Below are 23,891 nucleotides of genomic sequence, written 5' to 3'. Positions count from 1 at the left end.
AATGCCCACTGCAGTGTATTGTGGGTTTGGCATGCCGTATACCCACATCATCTATACGTATATCTCATCACATGCAGCTACTGCTCTGTGAAGCAGCACGGGAAGACCCTCAGGATTTGAACCAGAACTTCCTGTTTTAAATAACTGAACCACATTTCTTAATATGTATTTCCAATCTTCAGATTGAGAGTCCAGGCATTAAAATCTCCAACTACGTCATAAATATTTGGGCTTAGAATGGCACACTATTTTTTCAATCCTTTCTTTCTTCATTCGACACCATCTCTAAATAAGATAACAGTTAAAAAAAAAAAAAGAAACAGACTAGATTAAGTCATCCTTATTTTTAGCTTTAGATAACTGACACTACAGGATTTAGAAAAATATAGCTTTTTTAGTGTGAAATGAAGATAATACAATTATCTTTCGTTTACTTCACACCATGGCAGTACATTTTTTTATATATTTGTAGCACTAAATGTGGTATGTTTATGTCCACTTTCACATGAGTGCAAGGTAATATTTTAGTATCTCCACATATGAGAGCATGATCATAAATCACCCCTGAAATTGCCTCTATTATTAGAAATTGCATCTAGTTCCAACTTATGAATTCTATTTTCTTTTTCCCTTGAAGTATATGGAGGAATATTTTAGGTATTGTGTCTACTTGATATATATATAGATTTTAAATGCAAACTGGTTGAGATTCACAAAATCCATCCATGAATGGATCAGAAAAAAAATCACTGACATTGACTAACTAAACTTTTCCCCTGCTTCTCATATGCCTGAATTAGACTAAAAACGCACCAGTGTAAAGACAGAAATTATGGAGGCGTCACCAGGGACAACTGAATGAGAGGAGGGGAGTGCACATATTTCCTTATAAGGCAACAAAACATTCATAAAAGAAACTGACAAAAATAACTCATGCTCAGAATTATATGGAATAACAATAATCCTCGATAAATGATTCAGAAATATAGAAACTGCCCACCTCTATATAAATCTGAACTACCGATTGGTATTGTTCTACTCACCACTCAAACAAGGTTAGTGAAAAACTGATTCACTGTCTAGTTCATGCAAGAAAATGTGATGAAAACTAGGCTGCATATTTATGTATAAACTATTTAACTGACAACTAGCAGTTCAATTTAATCAGTCAGATTTCCTTTTCCTCAATTCACCAGATGTTGAGTCAACTGAACTATCAGTTCAAAATAAGAAAGTAATTTCTATGAACAGACTGTCTGCTATGTTACATTCTCCTCCTTCCTCATGTATTCCTCCTCTTTGACCTTTCTCTTCATTTCTGTTTCTGCATGTTTCTTCCTTACTTTCACTTTCTTCCTTATTTTTTTCCCTCTCTTTTTTTTCCCCTTGGTGAGGGTAATGAAGCTCAAAAATAACATCTTGTATCCTGTTGAGGGAAACTTGGTCACAACTATCCTTCCAGATGACAAACTCATTCTTAAATGTCTGTTTCTCAATCCAAAGAAAACAGAGCAATTGAGAAAATAGAGACGCAACATCACTTACCACTACCAACACCACCACTTTTAATTCCCATGCTACATTCATCACAAGGAGGACTAAAGTTTATTTATATTATCCCCTAACCTCAAATAGGACCACAAATAAGACTAATAACAGGACCATTTTGTGGCACTCAGGCAAACGGCTGGGCAAAACAGATGGATCTTACTTTGCGCCAGGACTCAAAAAATACAGTCGCCAACTCACTGTTGGCGACTACATATCTTGGCCCAAAGATGGACCTGGAAGTGGGACCAGTTGTCTTTGATATGAATACTGTTCCTATTCATATCTGCCTCATGAGATAATCATTAACTCTGTCACTATGTCGTGGGGTTAAGTATTGGATAGAAACTGGAAAAATGGTCATCAAGGAAGTGAAATATTCTGAAGGCATGTCGGATTAGATTAAGGAGCACAAAGTCAGGGCTGGAACACTTTTGGCACTACTGTCCACTTTTCAACTTCCTGTTTTTTTTTCAAGTTCAGTACCGTACACAGTACCCACCTTTAAAATAGTAGCTTTCCAGAGTATGTGTCAACAATAAGAATATTTTGTTCTTGACATTTCAGGTTCTAAAATCTGCTAATTTTTTTTTAAGTCACCGAGATCGACCTCGGTCATTATTAAAAGTGACCACCAGTGTTAGACTTCTTTAATCAGGACAAAACTATGTAAGGCTTTATAGATTACAGTCAACACCCAGTGATGCACTGGGAAACAGCTCAGTCAGTAATCAATGCAAATTACAAAGCCCGGAAGAATGCTTCTCTTGGCAGAGACCCTTTAGCAAAAGAGTTGTGCATTCTGCACTAGTTAGAGATTCTGAATGGCTTTCCAGAGAAGTAGCAAATGCATTATATTACAGTAACCTATCCTGTAACTCACGAGTCCAAAAAACAAAGCCCTAGACAATAAAGAAAACTGAAGGGGGGTGAGGAGCTATAGATCTTAACACTGACTAGTAACAAAGGGCTGCTTCTGACCACACTCTACTTTTTAAAAATCTTCACATGCATACAAGTTTTAGGCATCACCAGGTCACAAAACTTCAAGAAAAGAACAACAAAGCACTCCAGTTTAGGAGGTCTATGCTAATTCAGGCATTTCTCTTAATGTTCTCCCAACGATTCAGCATCGATTGTATCTTGCTCAGATCATTTTTGAGAGTTTATTCACCTATGATTTATCCATTCTGACACTGCTCAGATGATTTTTAAGAAACAAACCCTGTCTGTGGTCAGTGTAGAGGGAAATTATAATATTTTAATTATTTCTCTTAGTCTTTTTTTTCTTTTCACTTAATTTTTTATTATGGAAAATCTCAAGCACATGCAAGAGTAGGGAGCTTAGTAAAATGAGCTACCATGTACTTACTCATCACCCATGGTCCATCTTTTTTTATCTATAGTCATCCACTTTTTCTTCTATCAGCTCATTTTAATGACAATTCCAGATATCATATCATTTTATCCACAAATATGTTAGTATGTAGTACTAAAAAATAATGACTTCTGAAAATCATAACAAATATCATCATACCGTGTCAAAAATAATAGGGATTCTTTAATTTATTAAATATCTTAGGTCAAATGATTGAATTTTAAATGCTTTTTGTTCTTTGTTCATTTTTATGACTGGTTAGTTTGAATTAGGATCTAAATAAGATCCACATTACATTTAAGGCATAACTCTCTTTGAATTGATAAATCCCTCATTTTTTTTATTTTAACTTTTTATTTTGGAACAGTGTCATGCTTATGGAAAAGTTGCAAAGATACTTCAGAGAATTCCTGTATTTTCTTCACTACCTAACATTAACATCTTATATAACCATGGTAAATTCGTCAAAGGAAGAAATTAACATTGGTACAATACTATTAACTACATACTTTATTCAGATATTACCTGTTTTCCCACTAATATATTCTGTGCCAAGGGTCTAATTCAGGATACCACACTGCATTTGGTTGCCTTTTCTCCTAAATCTTCTCTAATCTGTGAAAGCTTCTCAGTTTTTTCTTTTTTTTCTTTTTATGACCTTGATAGTTTTGAAGAGTGGTGGTGGGATAATCCTCAATTTGGATTTGTCTGATGTTTCTCATGATTAGGTTGGGGTTATAGTTTTAGAGAAGAATGCAAATGAATGAAGATCTCTTTTTGTAACATCCTATCAGGGGGTACATGATATCCATATGACTTATCACTGGGGATGTTAATCTTGGTCATTTGGTTAAGGGAGTGTCTGCCAGGTTTCTCTTTCCTTAGTTTTAATTAGCATAATTTCATAATTTTAACAGTCTATTGAGGTGTAATTTACATAACATAACATTCACCCTTTTAAGTGTACAACTTAAGGATTTTAAATAAATTTACAGTGATCATCACCATAGTCCAGTTTTAGAACATTTTTGTCATCCCAGAAAGAGTCCTCATGTCCTTAGTCAACCCACTCTTACCCCAACCCCAGACAATAACTAATCAGCTTTCTTTCTCTATACCTTTACCTTTCTTGACCTTTCATATAAGTGCACTCATACAATATGTGGTGTCATGCATGTGGCTTATCATACTGTTTTTCAGAATCTTCTATGTTGTGGTATGTAGCAGTAGCCCATTCTCTTTTATTAACAAATAGTATTCTATTGTGCAGGTATACTACATTTTGTTCATCCGTTCATCAGTAGGTGAACATGCAGATTGTTTTTAGTTTTTGACTATTATGAATAATTCTGCTCCGAATGTTGACATAGATACAAGTCTGTGTGTGGACGTATGTTTTCATTTTTCCTGAGTAGATATCTAGAAGTGAAATTTCTGGGTCATAAAGGTAACTTTATTTTAACTTTTTAGAATGGTTAAGCCATTTCCTAAAGTGGCTGTACCATTTAAATTCCTACCAGCAATGGGGTGCCTGGGTGGCTCAGTCAGTTAAGTGTCAGACCTCAGCTCAGATCATGATCTCACAGTTCATGAGTTCAAACCCCGAGTTGGGTTCCGTGCTGACAGCTAAGAGCCTGGAGCCTGCTTCGGATTCTGTGTCTCCCTCTCTCTCTGCCCCTCCTCCACTTATGCTCTGTTTCTCTCTCTCTCAAAAATAAATAAGCATTAAAAAAATTTTTAATTCCTACCAGCAGGTTCCAATTTCTCAGCATCTTCACTAACACTTGTTATTACATGTCTATTTTTATTGTATCCACTCTAGTTAGTGTAAAGCAGCATCTCCAATGGTTTTAATATCCTTTTTTCTAAGGATTGATGATAATAGGTATCTTTTCATATTCTTATATCTTCTTTGCTGAAATATTTATTCAAACAAATTTTTAATTCGGTTGTCTTTTTATTATTGAATTAAAGAACTCTTTATATATTATATGAGGACAAAAATCCTTTATCAGATATATATTTGCAAATAATAAATCTTGCAAATATTTTCTCCCATTCTTTTCATTTTTTTAGTGGTAGATTTTGAAGTATAAAAGATTTTAATTTTATTGAAATCCAAATTATCAAGGTTTTATGTTCTGTATCATGCTTTGCTGCCTTATCTAAGAACCCTGTCTAACTCAGGCCATGAAGACTTTTTTCCTGTTTTCTTATAGAAATTTTATAGTTCTAGCTCTTACATTTAGGTTCATGATCCATTTTGAGTTAATCTTTATGTGGGTATGAGATCAGGACATAAGGTTATTTTTTTCATATAGGTCTAGCACCACAGATATTTATTTTTATTGCATATAGTCTTAGCGCCAATTGTCCTAACACTATATATTTAAAAGCAAAAATAATACAAAAAAACCTCATTCCTTCCCCCATCAACTTGTTTTGGCACCTTCATCAAAATCAATTGGCCAAAAACATAAAGGTTAATTTTCTGAACTTACAATTTCATTCCACTGATTTATGTGCCAGTACTATATACTCTCTTCCTTACTACAGTTTTTATAGTAAGTTTTAAAAACAGGAAGCACAGGACATCTACCTTTGTTTTCCTTTCCAAAATTATTTACACTGTTCTAGGTCCTTTGCATTTTCATATAAAGTGAAAATTAGGATCAGCTTGTCAATTTTTACAAAAATGCCTTTATTCTTTTTGATGCTATTGTTTTTAAATTTTACTGTTCACTGCTAGTATACTGAAATACAATTAATTTTTGTATAATGCTCTGGTATCCTGCAAACTTGTTGAACTAATTTACTTGTATGTGAATGCATTCCTTAAGCTTTTCTATATAGCTTGTTTTCTGCAAGTAAAAAGTGTTAACTTTTTTTTTTTTTACTGTCTAATATGAATAACTTTGATTTCTTTCTTTTCTGTTCTTTTTTTTCCTCCTTCCCTTGCTTTCTTTCCTCTCTTTTCCTATTTGTTTGTTTGTTTGCTTATTTTTATCTTTCTCGACAAAAACCCCAGTAAAATGTTGAATAGAAGAGATGAGATCTGACAACCCTGCCTTGTTCCCAATCTTAGGATTAAACCAGAGTTTATGAGGGTTAAATGTGATGTCAGTTGTAGATTTTGCATAGATGCCCTTTACCAGGTTACAGAAGTTCTCTTCCAGTCCTGGTTTGTTGAAAGTTTTAGTCATGAATGGACAGTAGATTTTCTCAAATGTTTTTTGTGTATCTATTGTGATAGCCATAGGGTTCTCTCCTTATTCTACTAATACGGTATATTGCATTAATTAATTAATTACTGAATGTTTAACCAGCCTTGTACTCTTAGGAAATATCCTACTTGGTCAGGGTGTATAATACATTTACAGATTGCTGTATTTGGTTTGTGAAAATTTTGTTGAGGATTTTGATGTCTAAATTCATGAGGGATAATGGTTTCTTTTCTTACAATGCATTTGTCTGGCTTTGATATCAGGATAATATTATTGTCATAGAGTGAATTGAAAAAGTGTTCCTTCTTTCTCTATTTTCAGAAGAAGTTTGGTGTTGTTTCTCTTTAAATATTGGATAGGATGCAGTGAAGACATGCATCCAGATTTTTCTTTGTGGGATGACTTAATAAGTCTCTCTCTTCACAATTATATATCTATTCAGATTTTCTATTTCTTCTTGAATCAGTTTCAGTACTTTGTGCATTTTTGGCAATTAGATGATTGTACCTAAGTTGTCTAGTTTCTTGAATATATTTGTTCATAGTATTACCTTTTAATCTTTTTAATTTTTAATTTTTTTTAGGGTTGGTAGTGATGTCCCACTTTTATTCCTGATTTTGGTAATCTGTTATCTTCTCTACTTTTCCCTCCATCATTCTAGTTAAATGTCTGTCAATTTTGTTGTTCTCTGCAAAGAATCAACTTTTATTTTCATTGGTTTTTCTCTATCATTTTCTTGTTTTCCATTTCATTGATTTCTGGCCTAATCTTTATCATTTTCTTCTTGATTTGCATTCCGTTATATATTTATGCCATGTCTGCATTTATCTACATAATAATATTATAAGTGCAATTTATTTCTTTGGGTGGGCTTTAATTATTTTTGTCATTTCCCTCAACCTAAAGGATTTTCTTCAGTATTTCTTATAAGGCCGGTCTGCTAGCAACAAATTGCCTCAGTCTTTGTTTATCTTGGAATATCTTTCTTTTATCTTCATTTTTGAAGAACAGTTTTGCTGAATATAAAATTCTTGATGGTCACTTTTTAAAAATCTTTTTTTTTCAGCACTTTGAATATGTTGTCCCTCTGTCTTTTGACTTTGTTTCTGATGAGAAGTCAATTTTTAGAGTGTTGGTTCCTATAGTCAATGAGTCTTTTTTCTCTTGTTTCTTTCCAGAATTTCTCTTTTTCTTTGGCTTTAAAAGTTTGACTAGCATGTGTCTATGTATGGATACTTTTGCATTTATCATACTTGGAGTTTGTTGAGCTTCTCATATGTGTAGATTAATGTCATTCATCATATTTGGCAAACTTTTGGTCATTATTACTTCAAAAATCTTTTTTCTGCTCTTTCCTTTTCTCCTTCTTTCCTCTTCTCCCATTACACACATGTTAGTATTCCTGAAGGTATCTCAGATCTCTGAAGCTCTGTTTATTTTCTGTTTTTTTTTTCTTTCTGTTTTTCAGATTAGAGAATTTCTACTGATTTATCTTCAAGTTCACTGATTCTTTCTTCTGCTATCTCAAATCTGCTGCTGAGTTCCTCCGGAATATTTTTTATTTCAATTTTTGTGCTCTTAAACTCCAGAATTTTTGTTTCTTTTAAAAATAATTTCTGGAGTGCCTGGGTGGCTCATTGAGTTAAGCATCCAATTCTTGATTTCAGTTCAGGTCATGGTCTTGTGGTCATGGGATCAGGCTCTGCAACAGGCTCCGTGATAAGCATGGAGACTGCTTGCAATTCTCTCTCTCCCTCTTCCCTTCTCTGGCATGCTCTCTCTCCCTCAAAATAAATAAATAAACATTAAAAATTTTTTTTAAAATTCTATCTTTATATTGATACTCTTTATTTAAAAAGTAATTATACTAATATTTTATTTAATTATTTAACATGGTTTTCTTTAGTTATTTGAATATATTTACAATAGCTGCTTTCAAGTCTTTGCTAAATTTGACACCTGCTCTTCCCCCTCCAACCTAGAGATAGTTCTATTAACTACTTTCACAACTGGGTATTAGTTACACTCGTTTCCTTACATATCTGATACTTTTTTCCTTGTAAACTGACATTTTATACAATATATTATAGCAACTCTAGCTTCTGATTTTTCCTTCCAGGGGCTTGTTACTTATTTGTTTATTTAGTGACTTACCAATCTAATTCTGTGTGGTCTGTCTCCCTCAAGCTGTGCAGCTGCTGATGTCTCTGGTCAGTTTTTGTAATTCTTATTTTCATTTTTTAGGTAAACCTTGCCCCTCTGTCAGTACAGTTTGTAGTTCACATCTAATAATTTGTCGTGGGGGCAATAAGCTAATATTCCTTTGCTGATAAATATATGTATGGGATGGAAATGCATTCAAAGCTCAGACAGTTTAACATGTTTTCCTTGACTCTTACTTTTCACTGGCATTCCTCTTCTCTTTGCACAAGGCTCTAGGGTCAGCCTTGGGTATGTGGATACCTTGGACCCTCTCTGGTTTGTGACACCTAGGGGCATGTGGTTTTTCATGTTCTACTCCATCAAGTCAGGACGATGTGAATTTTCATGGCTTGGCCTGTCCTGGAAGATCTATTGTTGTCAATGGAGTTTGGGGAAGGGTAAGTAGTGGAGGTAGTCCCAGCTAAAATACCAGATTTCACTTATGCCTGTTGTCTCACCACAATTTTTAATATGGCCCCTTTTACTCTCAGAAGTATCCAGTTTGGGTGATATAATTTATGATCTCCTTTTATATAGTGAGCATAAAAAATTATGATATTCCTTCAACAGATAACCATTGCCTAATTCTTTTCCTTGTAATGCAAGATTTGGAGGCCCAGCTGCAAGGGTGTGCATGGGTGGGTGGGGAGGTCCAACTGACATTGAATGAAAGTTTCCATGATGGTTACATGTATATAGCAAATCCTCAATTGCCTGTTCCACTACATTTCTAAAAGGTTTAAAAGTTTTGGAGATTAAGAATGTCTGTCAATCATGAGGATTGGGAGGTAACTGGAGGATGAGGGTGAGGGGGCAATACCTCCCTTATGGGAATTTTGCATGACTTTTTTAAAAGTTAATTTAATTTAATTTTTTAATTTTTAAAATATTTTTTATTTATTTTTAAGACAGAAAGAGACAGAGCATGAGCAGGGGAGGGGCAGAGACAGAGAGAGACACAGAATCAGAAGCAGGCTCCAGGCTCTGAGCTGTCAACACAGAACCCGACGTGGGGCATGAACTCATGAACCGTGAGATCATGACTTTAGCTGAAGTCGGACACTTAACTGACTGAGCTACCCAGGAGCCCCAATTCTGCATGACTTTATAGACCTGAGGGAAATCAGTCAAGGAGAGGAGCTAGAATTACATGTTTCAAAATGGATTGCTAGAAAATTTGGAGCTGGACTGAGCTAGAACAAACCCATTCCAAGCAATTATGGAGAACATGCCATCTAGATTTGATCTCATACAAAGTAGTTGCTCCAAGATCTCTCTAAAGAGGCCCAAATACTGAAGTGAATCAAGTTAGTATTTTCCAACTTATTCACTCATAGTTTCCTGGCATGGCCAATCCATATTTCCTCAGGAACATACCAAAGGAATATACTTCTCTGGGAGCTTAAACACTCTTGTAAATCAGAAAGTTCCCATATTGAAATAGGGAGCAATATGCACTTTAAAAATGATTTTTCCTTTACATAATGATCCACAATAAAATTCTCTTGAGAATAGATTCTTCTAGAGCATTTAAATTATGAATAGATTTACAAAATCACTCATCACATAAAATGAGATAAACACGTAGTATCTGCCTCTAGGATTTTCAAAACTTTTTTTTTTCTAAATGGAGATTGAAAGGAATGGGAAAATCAGCAAACTTTGTGCAGTAGAAATTCAGCGTGTATGATGCATTAACTTTGAATATCTTATTGACATTTCTGGATCAACATTAATCCTTCACATTTATAAAGTGTCAAAGAAATCAAAGTATTCACCAAACTTCATCTTACTGAAATGTCATAATAATTCACCTTTAACCCAGGAACCTGTAACAAGTAAATATTACTCTTTCTATTTGGAAAAAAAAAGGAATATAATCCATAAGATAAAGCATGGAAACATCACATAAATTGCTTAAGGACACAAATAAGTCTGGTGATGGAGCATGTGATGAAATTCCCTCACCTAATGAGAATTAGGCAATATCCAGGCTGTAGCAAAGAAGAAACTGGAGACTCCATCTCCCATTTGTCTGCATGTTATGGCAGAATGAAAATAAATGTTTAAAGAGGGTGTCTTTTTTGGTCCTATGAAATGGCACTTCTCCAGCTAATTTCTCAGGTAAAGTGGGTGGACATTTTTTTGGCTGTGTGTTTTTGTTGGGCTTTGCAATTTCTACAATAGAATTTCAACCCAACCCCTAACTTGATTACTGTTTCTGCTATTAATTAACAAAAATAGCTGTTTTCCAGTCATACAGTCTAGAATTCACTGTTATCTCAATTAAAGGCATAACTTAGGGAAATAATATCTATAAAAAATTGCAGTTCTTCCATTAGGGTTTAGCATGTAGAGATACTCTAAAATCTTCCTTTGAATTATATCAGAATGGAGTGTCATCTACCTAGTGTGTATCTTATAAGACTGAAAATACCAAATTACACATCACTGAGATAGAAGTATTCCTATAAAATATTCTTTGTTTCTCACAAAAGTGAGTATCTATCATTGGTATTTATGATATAATACAGCGATCCCTTTATATAATGAAGAGAATTAGAGGAAGACAGTTCTTTCTAGTCTGAGTATTGGCAATGTATTTCTTCAAAACATATGGTTAAGAACCCAATTTGTAAATATATATAAGACTCTATATAAGATGATTTTTTTAATATATAGTTCTAATTCTTACATTTTTACCTTATGTTTTTAGTTTTCAATTATTTCACTTATATCATATATTTCTTTATATTTTATTTACATTTGTTTATATGTTATTTACATGTATATGTATAACATATATCTACGTGTCTTTTTTTTTTAATTTTTTTTTTTTCAACATTTTTAATTTATTTTTGGGACAGAGAGAGACAGAGCATGAACGGGGGAGGGACAGAGAGAGAGGGAGACACAGAATCGGAAACAGGCTCCAGGCTCCGAGCCATCAGCCCAGAGCCTGACGCGGGGCTCGAACTCACGGACCGCGAGATCGTGACCTGGCTGAAGTCGGACGCTTAACCGACTGCGCCACCCAGGCGCCCCAATCTACGTGTCTTTTAAAACATCTTTCTTTCTTCTCAGAAGAAGGAGATGTCCATCTATGTCTCTTTTTATTTACCTTTTGTATATCAAGCCATCTAAAGTTACAATAAGATATCCCAAAATTTTAGATGCAATTTCAAAATGCAACCTAGATCTTCTAGGAGCCAGACTTGATAAACTCATCTGTGCTTTTGTGGTGACTTTATTTCATTTCCTTCTACCTCAATGCTATTCAAATCAGATGTCTGAAGCGAAGTAATAGATTTGTATCATCAGGGTTCCAGACTAACTTAAAGCTTAGATAAGCATCTTTTTGTTAAGTCACCTGAAGGTGATTCTTTGCTTTCTGCGCAAGAAAAGAACAGTACGGAACCTATTTCCAAATCATTAATAAAGCATAGAACATAGGGTAGTCGTGACTGAGTGTGCAGGTTGTGTCCTGCACAAGGGCACCCAGTCTAGGGGTGTGCTCCATTCTAGAAGCTATCCTCCTTGGCCCAAGCTGCATCAGCTGGAGCAAACTATTTTTATAATTTGCACAAAGGTGCTGAAAGAGGTCACATTTTTCTAAGTTGTACTAAACATTTATGTAAGTAACAGAGGCCTAGGGTAACATATTTATATAGTATTTCTAACAAAAATAATTAATTCCATTAATATTTAGCTGGCTTTCTGTTACATGTTACATAAATATTCAGGTAAGCCTCCTAGTAATGCCCTCACCACATGAACCTGAGTCTCCGTGACTTGGACTAAACAGGATGGTAGTTATACATACAGTTCTCCTCGGGGAAACTAACTTTGAAACAGACTAGGAGATAAAGGATCCTTCTAACACTTTCACCATAGATGACGACAACATATAGCAGATCATATTCTCAACATAGTAAAGCTTTTTGTCCTAAGTTGAGTCAAAAAGTGGGTGCAGAACATAATGTTATTCATATTATTACTATTTCCTTGATTAAGCCGTCTCCAGTTTGGAAGTTTCAAACTGAGAAAGTGATATCAAAACTTCAATAAATTCTGAGACAATGGATTATATGTGCAATGGAATACTTTGCCTTTAAATTTAGCTCATGGTGGGGCGCTTGGGTGGCTTAGTCACTTAAGTGTCCAACTTCAGCTCAGGTCATGATCTCACAGTTCGTGGTCTGCGTCGGGCTCTATGCTGACAGCTCAGAGCCTGGAGCCTGCTTCAGACTCTGTGTCTCCATTGCTCTCTCATTCTCTGCCCCCCCCCCCCAACTCGCCGCAGATCATGCTCTGTCTCTGTCTCTCAAAAATAAATAAACATTAAAAAAATTTTTTTTAAAATAAATTTCGCTCATGGCTTTCACTCTTCCTAGGAGACTTTATACAGTTAACTCAATGAATTATTTGCAAATGAGGATAATACATAACATATTTGTACATAAACTTTTCCTGACTACAAAATTATACATGCCCATTGGGAAACACACACACACACACACACACACACACACACACACACATGCAGGAAAATACAGAAAAGTGTAAGAAGAAGAAAAAAAAACCCAGAAAGTCTGATCACAGAGACCATCAATTACTACTGGCATTTCAGCATTTCATTCAAACATGACAAATTTCAATCCCAGTTTGGCTTCTTTTTCTCCAGCACATCATTCAGTTGCCTCCATTCCCACTATTTGGTATGCACGCAACAATAATAATTATTTGTTACAAACTAATTTAGCAATGAACCACGTACTATTATACTTCATAGGTCTGTTATTAATTATTATTCATTCTTATTATTACTCATTATTATTGCTCATTATTACATGAGTTCAGTTTTATCCAATCATGCCCTGTGAAGATTATCATATGTAACAAAATGTGACATTACACAAATGTTAGACCATTTCTGTTCCATAATATGGATGTTAGAAATATGGATGTTAACCCATGGAAAACAAAAATAAAATGGTATTTTGATGCTAAAAAGTCAAATGTTGTATATGGAGGCCAAAGAGAAATTATTTTAGATAACAAGATTGTTTATTTTTATTTTTACTATATTTACCACAACACTTTATTAGTATAAAAACCCGAGAGTTAGCTGTGCTTACAAAGGTAAAGCCCTATAAAAGCCCGAAAGCATGTATCTCAAGAGTCTAATCCAATTCTATCTGAGGAGTTATCCTCTTTCCGTGAGCTCTGTCATGTAGAATTACATCATCTCCCATGGCTCAGATTATCTCCAATTCATAAAATGCTTTAACGAAAACTGTTATGAAGTAGGTTCTATTTTATATTCACATAACTTCCTCCTCACTTTGGTTTAGCACGGAAATACACAATACATCAATATGTGTTTCATTAAGACAGTTGTTTCGATATAGTAACGAGCTGGGCAAATAGAGGAAGTGTGCTGGATGTAATTTATTTACATTTTAATAAGACCTCAGATGAATGATACCACACAGGAAGCTCATAGTAAGGTTAGAGAGAGTGGTGACTGACAAACTGCCTTGAAGTTTGGAAGCTGTAAATATTACTTAATCAATACTATTACTTCTGAATTAAGATAGGATAACAGTTCCACAGGGATAGGTATTGTGGTCTATGACAAACATTATGCAATGCAGACACTAAAAATTGAGAGGGATATAAATTTTCCAAAATATGATAAAATTTTAAGGTTATAACTTAGAACATAGATCAAATGCTAAAGTGTAAAAGAGATATCTCCATGATATAAAAATCTCATCAAAGCCCAAAGGATAGGACTCTACTTCCTTAATACACCAAAGATTACTGCTAAAATTCCCATTTAGTAGAGATGCTAACTTCGTGTTAGCATTTGGATTTCTCCTACTTTACATGTTATCTCTTGTGTGAATGGTTCTAAAAATCAGGGCAAGTTTTTTAATAAGAGATTCAGAAAGCAATGATTTTCAGTCTACAATTACAGTAGCCTGCACTACTCCTGTTTCCAAATGCTGAGCAAGGCCATTTTGTATGAGACAAATTATCACTAATAATATTTCAGAAATTAATGTGCATGACATTTGTCTACCTGGTGTTGTTCCAAATAGAATTTTAAAAACCTTGCAAAAGTAAATATAACATTTAAGCAGCAAGTGAAGAAATAATGATAAAGATACAATAGAGCAGGAAAAGTATGAAGAGGCCAGGGTGAGGTCAATATACAAAAGGTGCATTGTAAATTCTAATACATTTGCTTGAGTGCAAAACAAGACTATGATCATATTTATATTAGCTACTATAAACATAAATATTTCATTAGGATTTGCTGTCATGCATTTTTTTCTTGTTTACATCTTATCTACCAACTAGAAATTTAAGTTTCCTGAGAGTTTGTGATTTATGTTTTTCTCTACTACAATTCATAACAACTAGCATGATGCTAACTAGAAAATTGATTCTTGATCACTATTTGCTGATTTGATTTGTGTGAAATATAAAGAATCTGGTCAAAAGGGTATAGTTTTAAAATATCAGATGTTCTTGCATATTATATAAAAGAACAAAATAAAGAATCCTGAAAAATAAAATAAATTAAAACAGTAGATTGGAAAAACTAGGAACATTATGCTAAACTCCATTAAAGCAATAAAATTAATTTAAAAAAACTTCATTGAAAATAAATCAATGTAAGTGGACACTTAAATCCCACAGATAATACAGAAGACTCCCAGAGAAATGAAAACACAATGTTGGCATCATAAAAGTGATTTGCCCCCAAATCACATATCATTTGTGTCGTACGATATAAGAAGTGATAAAGTATGATTGGAAATTCCAATTTGCTGATTGTATAGAACATACACAATCTATATTATAGAGGTCTATGAATTTTCTGAGACGGTACCAGGTTTTATAGATGCTCTTGATTAGAATCTGAACACTATTATTTCAGATGTAAAAACTCATAATTTTGATTTTAAACAATAATTTTAGTTTTAGCAATTTTTAAAATCCACATTTTGACATGGTATACAATTGGGTTATAAAAGCCTTCAAAGTGTTCTTCATAAAATACTAAATGTGATGTTTTACTAGTTATGCAAGGACAATTTAATAATGGGAAATCAATTACTATAAATCCCTTGCTGAATTATCATGCTCCGAATAATCCTATGTTTTTAGAGAAAGAAACTATGCATCTGAATTCTAATGCCCAGCAAACAATTTCTGGCACATAGTGTAAGTACTGAGTAAATGTGTGTTAGAACTGACCTGAATTGAAAAAGACATCACAATAGAACTCTATGTCCATCAGTTAGAGTTTAAAAATATTTATTCAAAAAGGCATGTAATGTACTTCAACACTCATTCTTAATAAACAAAGAAAGGGTTAGAAATAGTTTTCTAAAGAATATCTGTCTTAAATCAACAACTAATATCCACCTTGTGACTAAGGGAAAAAAAAAAAACCAAAAAACAACTAGAGATATTACCACATAATCAAGAACAATGATGCTTCCTATCTTCATGGTTACTTAGCTGTTTTGGAATTTCCAGTAATGAAACAGGGTATTAAACAGAAATAAAAAGGAAAAAAGATGATAAAGTCATCATTTGCAGATAATTTAATGATCTTAAAAAACTCAAGACAAAAAACTTACTAAAAAATTATTACGAAATTTGAATAAAGTAGCTAGATAATAAATGTTACACACTGCTATATGATATACAGCGATGTTGTTAAGAGAGTAAATCATAAGAGTTCTCATCACATAGAAAAAAAATTTTTTCCTTTTCTTTTTATTGTATCTATATGAGAAGATGAATGTTGGCTGCACTATTGGAATCATTGAAAAATTTTAAAAATTATGTAAAATCCTAACAAATCATAACAAAACTATTATAAAGAAAATATGGCTTTTCTTGGAATATACACAATTAAGACAATAACAAGGACATAGCATGCCTTTACTTAAGTATAATAAAGAATTTGGGTACCTATATGAATAGTAAGACACAATTTATTATTATAAAACATTACATAAATAAAAACATACGATGCTGCTGAATGTGAAGACAACATTGCAAAGATACTGATATTAATTTATAGGTTTAATAAAATTCCAATAAAAATTCCAATGGAACATTTTTACAAACTGAATGCAATAAGCTAATTTTGAAAAACGAGGAGGTGACAATACAGCCAAGTATCTTTGAAAAAAGAAAAATAAGGAGGTTTGACTTAACCTATGTGTAAACTTACTATGCAGCTCTAATGGAAACAGTATAGAACCAGTGAAAGAACAGATAATTCAAAAACAGATTCTAATGTTGATAAAAATTAGTAAGCAATAAAGATGGTACCAATCGGAAAATGGTTTGGGGACAATTGATTAACTATAGGGAACAAAATCGAGATGCTTATCACATACCTTAGGCTAAAATAGTTTCTGGAAGGAACAGAAAATTAAAAATACAAAATAAAATCATGATAATACCAGAAAAATGGTGAGTTCTTATCAGACTTCAAGCTGGTAAAGAGAAGATAAAAGCAAAGGCACAGTCATAGGGAAAGCAATATAATAGAATTGTGTTGCTTCTCTCATCAACAACAACAAAAACCATTCAATGGCATATGAAAACTGGGAGAAACATTTTTACATTACGTTGACAAAAGCAGTGATTTAACATTTTAAATATCTTGCAAATCATCAAGACAACAACTTGAGTAAAGAACAGGAGCAAACAATTTACAGTAAAAAAAAAAAAAAAAACAATGGCAAATAAGCATATGAAAGACATTCCAGCTCCATATTAATCAAATTGTTGCAAATTACAACAAAATAAACAAGGGTGGTTTTTTTTTGCCTGCTGAATTAGTAAATATTTATAAAATAATACTATTCAAAGGAGGTAAGAGTGTACTTAGAAAAGCAATCTCATATACAATTTGGGAGGAGTTATCAAAAGAACCTTAAGAAGTTTACATACACTACCCCAGAAATCAACCTTCTAAAAGTGATGCTGAAAACATAATCCAAGATGTAGATAAAAGTATATGTGTAAGAATGGTTGTCAGAGCAGTAGGAAAAATGGTGGAAAATAACTTACATGTCAAATATGGAGAAGTCTAAAAGTTTTTGGTACATAAATAAAACATAATATTGTGCAGCCATTAAAAGTATTTCATGATTCTGAGAACTAATAATATAATTAATGCTAATTGAAAAAAGCATAATATTGACTATATGATCCAAAATTTTTAAAGAAAATACATACACACACACACACACACACACACATCCACATCCACTTAGAAATATACATAAAATTGGAAGGAAGCAGAGCAAAATCTTAGAATTGTTCATCCCTGATTTAAATTTATGCACTATACATTTTTTCTATTTCCATAATTATATGCAATGAGCATATTTTATGTTTTAAGCTGGAAATAAAAACTCAAAACCTTTATTTTAAACCTAAAATGAATTTATATGTGTTCAGAACACATTCGGGAAAACAAACACCAATAGAAATCACTTTTCTTATATATATGGAAATATTGTGCTCATTCATTTGTGGACCTCCATAATTTTGTGCATAAGGAACCTCTATTGAGATATTTGATTTTCTTATTTTATTTCCAAAGAACATAATATATCTCCTGAATTAAAAGCAAAGGAAAATAAAGTCACTCTTAAGTACCATATTTGACCACAATGCTCTTCCAATGCTCTGCTGGCCCTTTCTCTGACCACTTCTACATGAAGTTTACCTATTTTGTTAATAACTATTTTGGTATCAAGTTCAGTAATATTCAATCTGAGAATGTTTATCTAGCCCATTAAGCCAACACCAAGAAGTCACCTTCAACCAACTGTGACCAACACAGTGAATAGTGCATTTGATTTTCACATCTCCTTTGCCTGGAACACCAGCCATGCTGAATATTCTGAGAGTAACAATGGATGGGACTTAGATTTTTCATCAGTGCTTAAAAAATAGCTGCCAAAGTCAAGACATGCAGTAACCTTCTAAGTAAGTTTGTTGGCTCCATATTGTGTTTGAAGGCACACCCCCTCCAAACGTCTGCACTCACCATCTGCTACTCAACTGCAGAATAATGCACTCAAGTCTGGTGTTGCTTGGCATAGGCAAGGATAGTCAATGTCCAACTCCATTCAGACATGTGCACCATATCAGGAACCTTATGACACAGTCCTCAACATCAATGCAGCACTTTCAAGCCCCACTGCACATCAATCAAGTATGTATGACAGTCAAGCTGATAGACAAAATCTAAGCCAACCCTAAACACCTACTGTGCATGGATCTCTCCAGTTTGCCTGCAGCTCACCTTCTATTAAGACGATAGCTTTGGCCTAGTCTTCCATGCCAAAACAAGTCCATGGAGTCACTCTGGCAAGAAGAAGGGTCTATATCAATGTCAACGAACAAGTTCCTTGCTGCCGACCCTACCATCTGTCCTCCTGCTTCCCACCTACCTTACTTTATGTGGACCTTGATGAATGGGATTCTAACAGTCCAAGATTCTAGGTTAGCCAGCCTTTGCAGATGGGGTCAACATGACTGCCCTCTGGCCAAACACCCAGGGTGACATAGCTGAAGGTTACCAAGAGAGTGCCTTTTTGCAAATTTGATATTGGAAATAAAGCAAATAAAGATGTTCCTACCTGTTTTTGAGGTTTGGGTTTGTGAAGAGAATGATATGTTCAGTGCTTAAAATGAGGATGATTTCTCTTTAAATTTTTTGAAAATATTAAAAATGCTAAAGAATAAATCCCATTTCAACACTATGGATAAGAGAAGTAAGGTAAATAAAAATAAAACTGAGGTTGTTTTAAAGTATTTACAAAGTAGGTTTGAGGAAATGACTTGAAAAATCTCAGAAATATGTAGAAATAAGACTTTATAATGCAATATTAATATAGAAATAGAACATTTCAATATACATTAGATGCAACAATATTAGAGAATAGTGTATATGCTAAATGGAGAATAATAGCTTTCAGACCTATTCTCCATCAGTTGTATAGCACTTATAGACTTCATGGCTGAACAGTAGAATTTGATAGAATTTTAAACATGAGTAGTTAATGGAGAAATCAAATTTTTTGATCTTAAAAAAGATATATGAAATACAATAAATCAATATTGCCTTAAAATTGAAAATAAACTGTTTTTGTGAACATGTTGACAAATCTTTTCAATTAGGTCATTACAAATGCACTGGAGACTGAGCCTAATGACATATAAAACCAACAGAAACACCACTATTTTCAACCCAACTCAGCTTAATAAAATGATATAATGATATGCCTTTATCTTTTCATTCAAGAGAAACTAAATGTACTTCTAGAATGGCCTCTGGACTCACCAAAAACAAAACTCTACCCTAAATTCAAAATATAGTATCATCTAGGCAATTTAGATAAGTAATAATTATAAAGTGAATCTTTACCACACCAATAAGATAATGAACGTGAAAAATATGTTACACATATTAAGTATCATACACAGAATTATTCAGAGCTTCTATCTCAGTGCTTTGTACATAGTAAGCACTTACTAAATGCTTGTAGAATTGATTAGAATTTAATTGAAAAGAGAGGTATAATGAGACTTCTATAAGTAGAATTCAGATCCTTTCAAGATCATGGGAAAAAGTTCAATCAAATTACATTACTAGGTACATCAGTTGTCTTTGATGTTATAAATCAAGATGAGCTTCTATTGTATCTAAAGAAAATTTTTGTAGGATTATCTTTGGAGAAATCACAGTGGAATAAAAAGCATGATTACTTTTAATTTCTAAATATATCCAAATTTTTTATCATTCTTTGGTCAAGTAAGATAATGCTATAGAAATCCTACATAAAACCCGAATTTACAATGTCCTGGCCTAATCATCTGGATAATCTCTTTGAATTTTCCTAAAATATGCTCCCATCCCATTTTCTATGGGAATTCTCCCACTGATTAACACAGAGAATGAGAATTTGGCCTGTGCTCTATAGACACCATTGAAATGTGGCCACCTGAGGCATGTAGGGAGGGCATCCAGCTGGCACGCCACATGTTGCCCTGGAGTAGAGTACAATGAGAGGGATATTTTGGCTAAGACTACCTGGACAATCTCTACAAAGGCCCTGATTATGAAAAGGACTTCAGTATCATCATTGTCTCTTGAGTATAATATGAGCCAAGGAAACTTCTGTTTCTAAGTTTATATATTTTACCAAAAAAAGCACTTATAAGAAAAATCAAAGAAGCCTGGGCCATTGATATCAGAATCTGAGCATTATCCATATCACTGGGGGCAACTCTTTTGATTTTGAGAACCACAGACACTTTAAAATTGATGCTAAAGCACACTAAAGACTTGACCATAAACTGCAACATAGTAAACTCTGTAAGGCAAAGGATGCAAAAACACAGAATGCAAATTTGTCTTTAGTGCAATTGCTAGATTATATATTATGAAAATCAAGAAGTTCATATACTACACATTTAAGAAATATTTGACTTTATTTGTACTTTATGCAACTTGTGGGAAAGAAAAGCCATGCATTTGAACTGCAATGCCAATGAAATAATTTTGTCAATTTTGAATCCTTTTTTTCAAAACACCATACGTGATTAGAACACATAATAATGCACTACTATTTTTGCCAATTTTCGTTTTAAAACCAAAGTTGTTTTTGTATTACATAAGCACAAAATCAGAATTTCAAAACCAGCAAACATATTTAGGAGTGAATTTTAAATTAAACCCACTTGATTCTTTGTTAGATCAACTTTGAGCGCCAGGAACATTTTTGTAAAATTCCACTGGGGTAAATAGGGTAGCTAGGAAACGCTCCTCATAGTGAGAAGAAGCATATGCATTATTTTCAAGTTTTGTTTAGATTTTTTCATCCTCCTACTGAATGGTTCTAGTGATATTTACAATACAATATGAGTATAAATCTTAAGGGATTTATGATGTCACCAAATGCTGAGAAACAATTACAGCTGGGATTTACATTTGTGTTTATGTATTATTTTGCCTATAGATTCCAAAAACCAATGAAGAAAAACTTTTGATACAAAACATATCCTGGAACTGAAAGACAGATTCCATCTATCATTATAACCAGTTGATAGTAATTCTGGGACAGAGTTTGACAGTAAGTGAAACAAACAAACATAATGGTTTAAATATGCCACTTCAGCCACTAGAGCTGTCAGTCAAGAGGCTTTTTTTTGTATCATTAATTCAATGCCATATAAATAGGAATTCTTACTTTTCAATAAATTTTGGTGACAAGTTGTCTACACAAAGAAAACCAACACCTATACGGAAACTTTTAATTTGTTATCATGAATGTCTATTTGAACTTATTTAAAATGTTATAAATGTGGGCTTAATTTACACGCATATTTTTCCCCTACAAGCTCAAGAAAATCACAATGATCACAGTGTTCCTAAGCCTAATGAGTCCCAATTTATGACAGAGAAAAATGGAAGCTCAGAGAGATAAAGAGTACTGGAAAGGATCATACTGGAAGTCCAGGAATATATTAAGTGCAGTCTCATGGAATTTTAATAAAACCATAAAAATTATCCTTTTATATTTTTCATTAACTTATCATTTTACTTAATTCAAAATATTGTGCAGGAAAGTTTTATTGCCGACTTAGGTAACTGAACATTTTTATTAATTTAATTAGGTTTTGCAATTTGTGACCAATAAGATTTGGCTTACATCTTGCCTTTTTCTTCAGGAATTTAGAGACTTTACAAATCTTAATACCCTGATGGCTACGTAAGACTTATGAGGCTAGGAAATAATGAGATTGAACTTGGCCCCTCTTCCATCTTTATTGACAGATAGCCCGAGTGCCAAAAGCCAGCGCTGCTGGTTGTCCATCATCATATCTAAATATTGATTTTCCTAAAACTTGTATTTTGAGACTTTCTTCATTTTAGAATTACAGGTAAAGTCACTTGCCTTTGATATAAACTGCATGCAATAAAGAAGGAGGCAGTCCTACACAATAAATATGTAGGGAATGGTTTTCCACCTCTGCATGTTGCAGAAAATCCCACTGAGTTAAGTAGGGTTCTACCAAGGCCACTTAAACATATTAGCCTATTATGCTCCACATTTCTTTATTGTTCTCAAAAAGCTAATGAAATGTTCCAGTGTAATGTTTATGCTGGAGCACTTTTAAAGGCATTTTCGAAGTGATATTTCTCTCATAACTCCAGAAAGGGGTTCCACTTCCTACAAGTATTTAGTAGACCGTGCAGAGACCATGTAGTCTCATTACTGAGACTGTTTAGTTGCAAGGCTGGAGAAGAATTCTTAAAGATGATCACTTACGAGTTTCAGTGTGGGCTTTAACATCACTGTAGAGTGACAGGAATTACAAAGCTGGCAAGCACACATGGCATATTGTCCTACTGAATAGATAGATTTTTAAAACTGTGTATTGTCCATTCATAGATAACACTGACTTATATTGTCAATCTATTGGTTCAGGGTATATCAATGTAAAATTAAACAACTGGTTTTCTAGATTCAGTTCTTTTTAGAAAAATAAGAGACTACGGTCTTCTATCATGAAAACAGTCAGTATGGAGAATGAAACCCCATCAGTTACCTTAGCTGTTGGGGTGTCAGTTTCATCTGTAAGAGACAGGAATCAGACCTATTGATCTCCGTGATATCTTCCAGTTCTAATATATGCTGGTTTTATGATTCCAAATACCAACACTGTGTATTGAGAAATAGCAAAGTATGCAAAGAATAAGGGAAAGAACTTCATTAAATTATTAGCTTTACAGCAAAACTGAAGTTATATAATTGTGCCTTGAGTTCTCATACACAACCACCTCACTTACTAAACATCATCAATAATATGAAAGAAAGGGTGAATGTTAAGGTCACATGTGGTAAGGTTAAGGTTAAAGCCAAGACTAAAAATATAATTAATTGAGAACTGAAAAAATTAGAAACTTCTACCAAAATAATATGTAGTATGCCTTGACAAATGACAATTCCTTATATAATCGTTCTCAATTAAAAGCAACAACTGGGAGAGATCTTGGAATTTTTTGTTTTTTATTCTCAAGAAATCATACTATAATCCTAAAAAGTATTTAACAGGAGTCATAGCTCTGACTTCTACTGGATAATGCTAAGAATGTAATATCCTTATTCTTATTCTTTTTTAAAAAAATTGATATTAACATTTAATATAAATACTGCACTTAATTAATGCCAACTATGTTCCACATGGTTTATTTGCATTCACTCATGCATTCACTCATGCAATCCTTCCATCAACACTAGGGAGTAAGTACTATTAGAACACAGAATCATGGAGGTGGTTATCAGTAATGCTAGACTATCAAACTGACTTATGGGTCCCCCCACTTTTTTTCGGTGTGCAAAGCTAACATAGTGTGCCACCGTGTTTCAAGAATATCACACCTATCAAATCATTATGTTTTTGTATTCTTCCTAATA

General features: G+C 33.5%; 1 protein-coding gene across 37 annotated transcripts in view; it reads right to left on the bottom strand.

The window, feature by feature from the left end:
- Positions 1 to 23,891, bottom strand: part of ZBTB20 (zinc finger and BTB domain containing 20) — a 777,866-nt gene that overhangs the window by 474,386 nt on the left and 279,589 nt on the right. For 3 of the 37 annotated variants that reach the window (XM_058732435.1, XM_058732424.1, XM_058732432.1), the window contains one exon: positions 18,710 to 18,771. The exons of the other annotated variants lie outside the window; for them this stretch is intronic. The gene's annotated coding sequence lies outside the window, so the exon portion shown is untranslated. The remainder of the gene's footprint in view (positions 1 to 18,709; positions 18,772 to 23,891) is intronic. 37 annotated transcript variants of the gene reach the window in all.

The sequence above is a fragment of the Neofelis nebulosa genome, chromosome 5, assembly GCF_028018385.1.
Source record: "Neofelis nebulosa isolate mNeoNeb1 chromosome 5, mNeoNeb1.pri, whole genome shotgun sequence".
In the NCBI taxonomy this organism is placed as follows: domain Eukaryota; kingdom Metazoa; phylum Chordata; class Mammalia; order Carnivora; family Felidae; genus Neofelis; species Neofelis nebulosa.
Note: the sequence above shows the minus strand (reverse complement) of the source record. Positions and strands in the feature narration are given on the sequence as shown.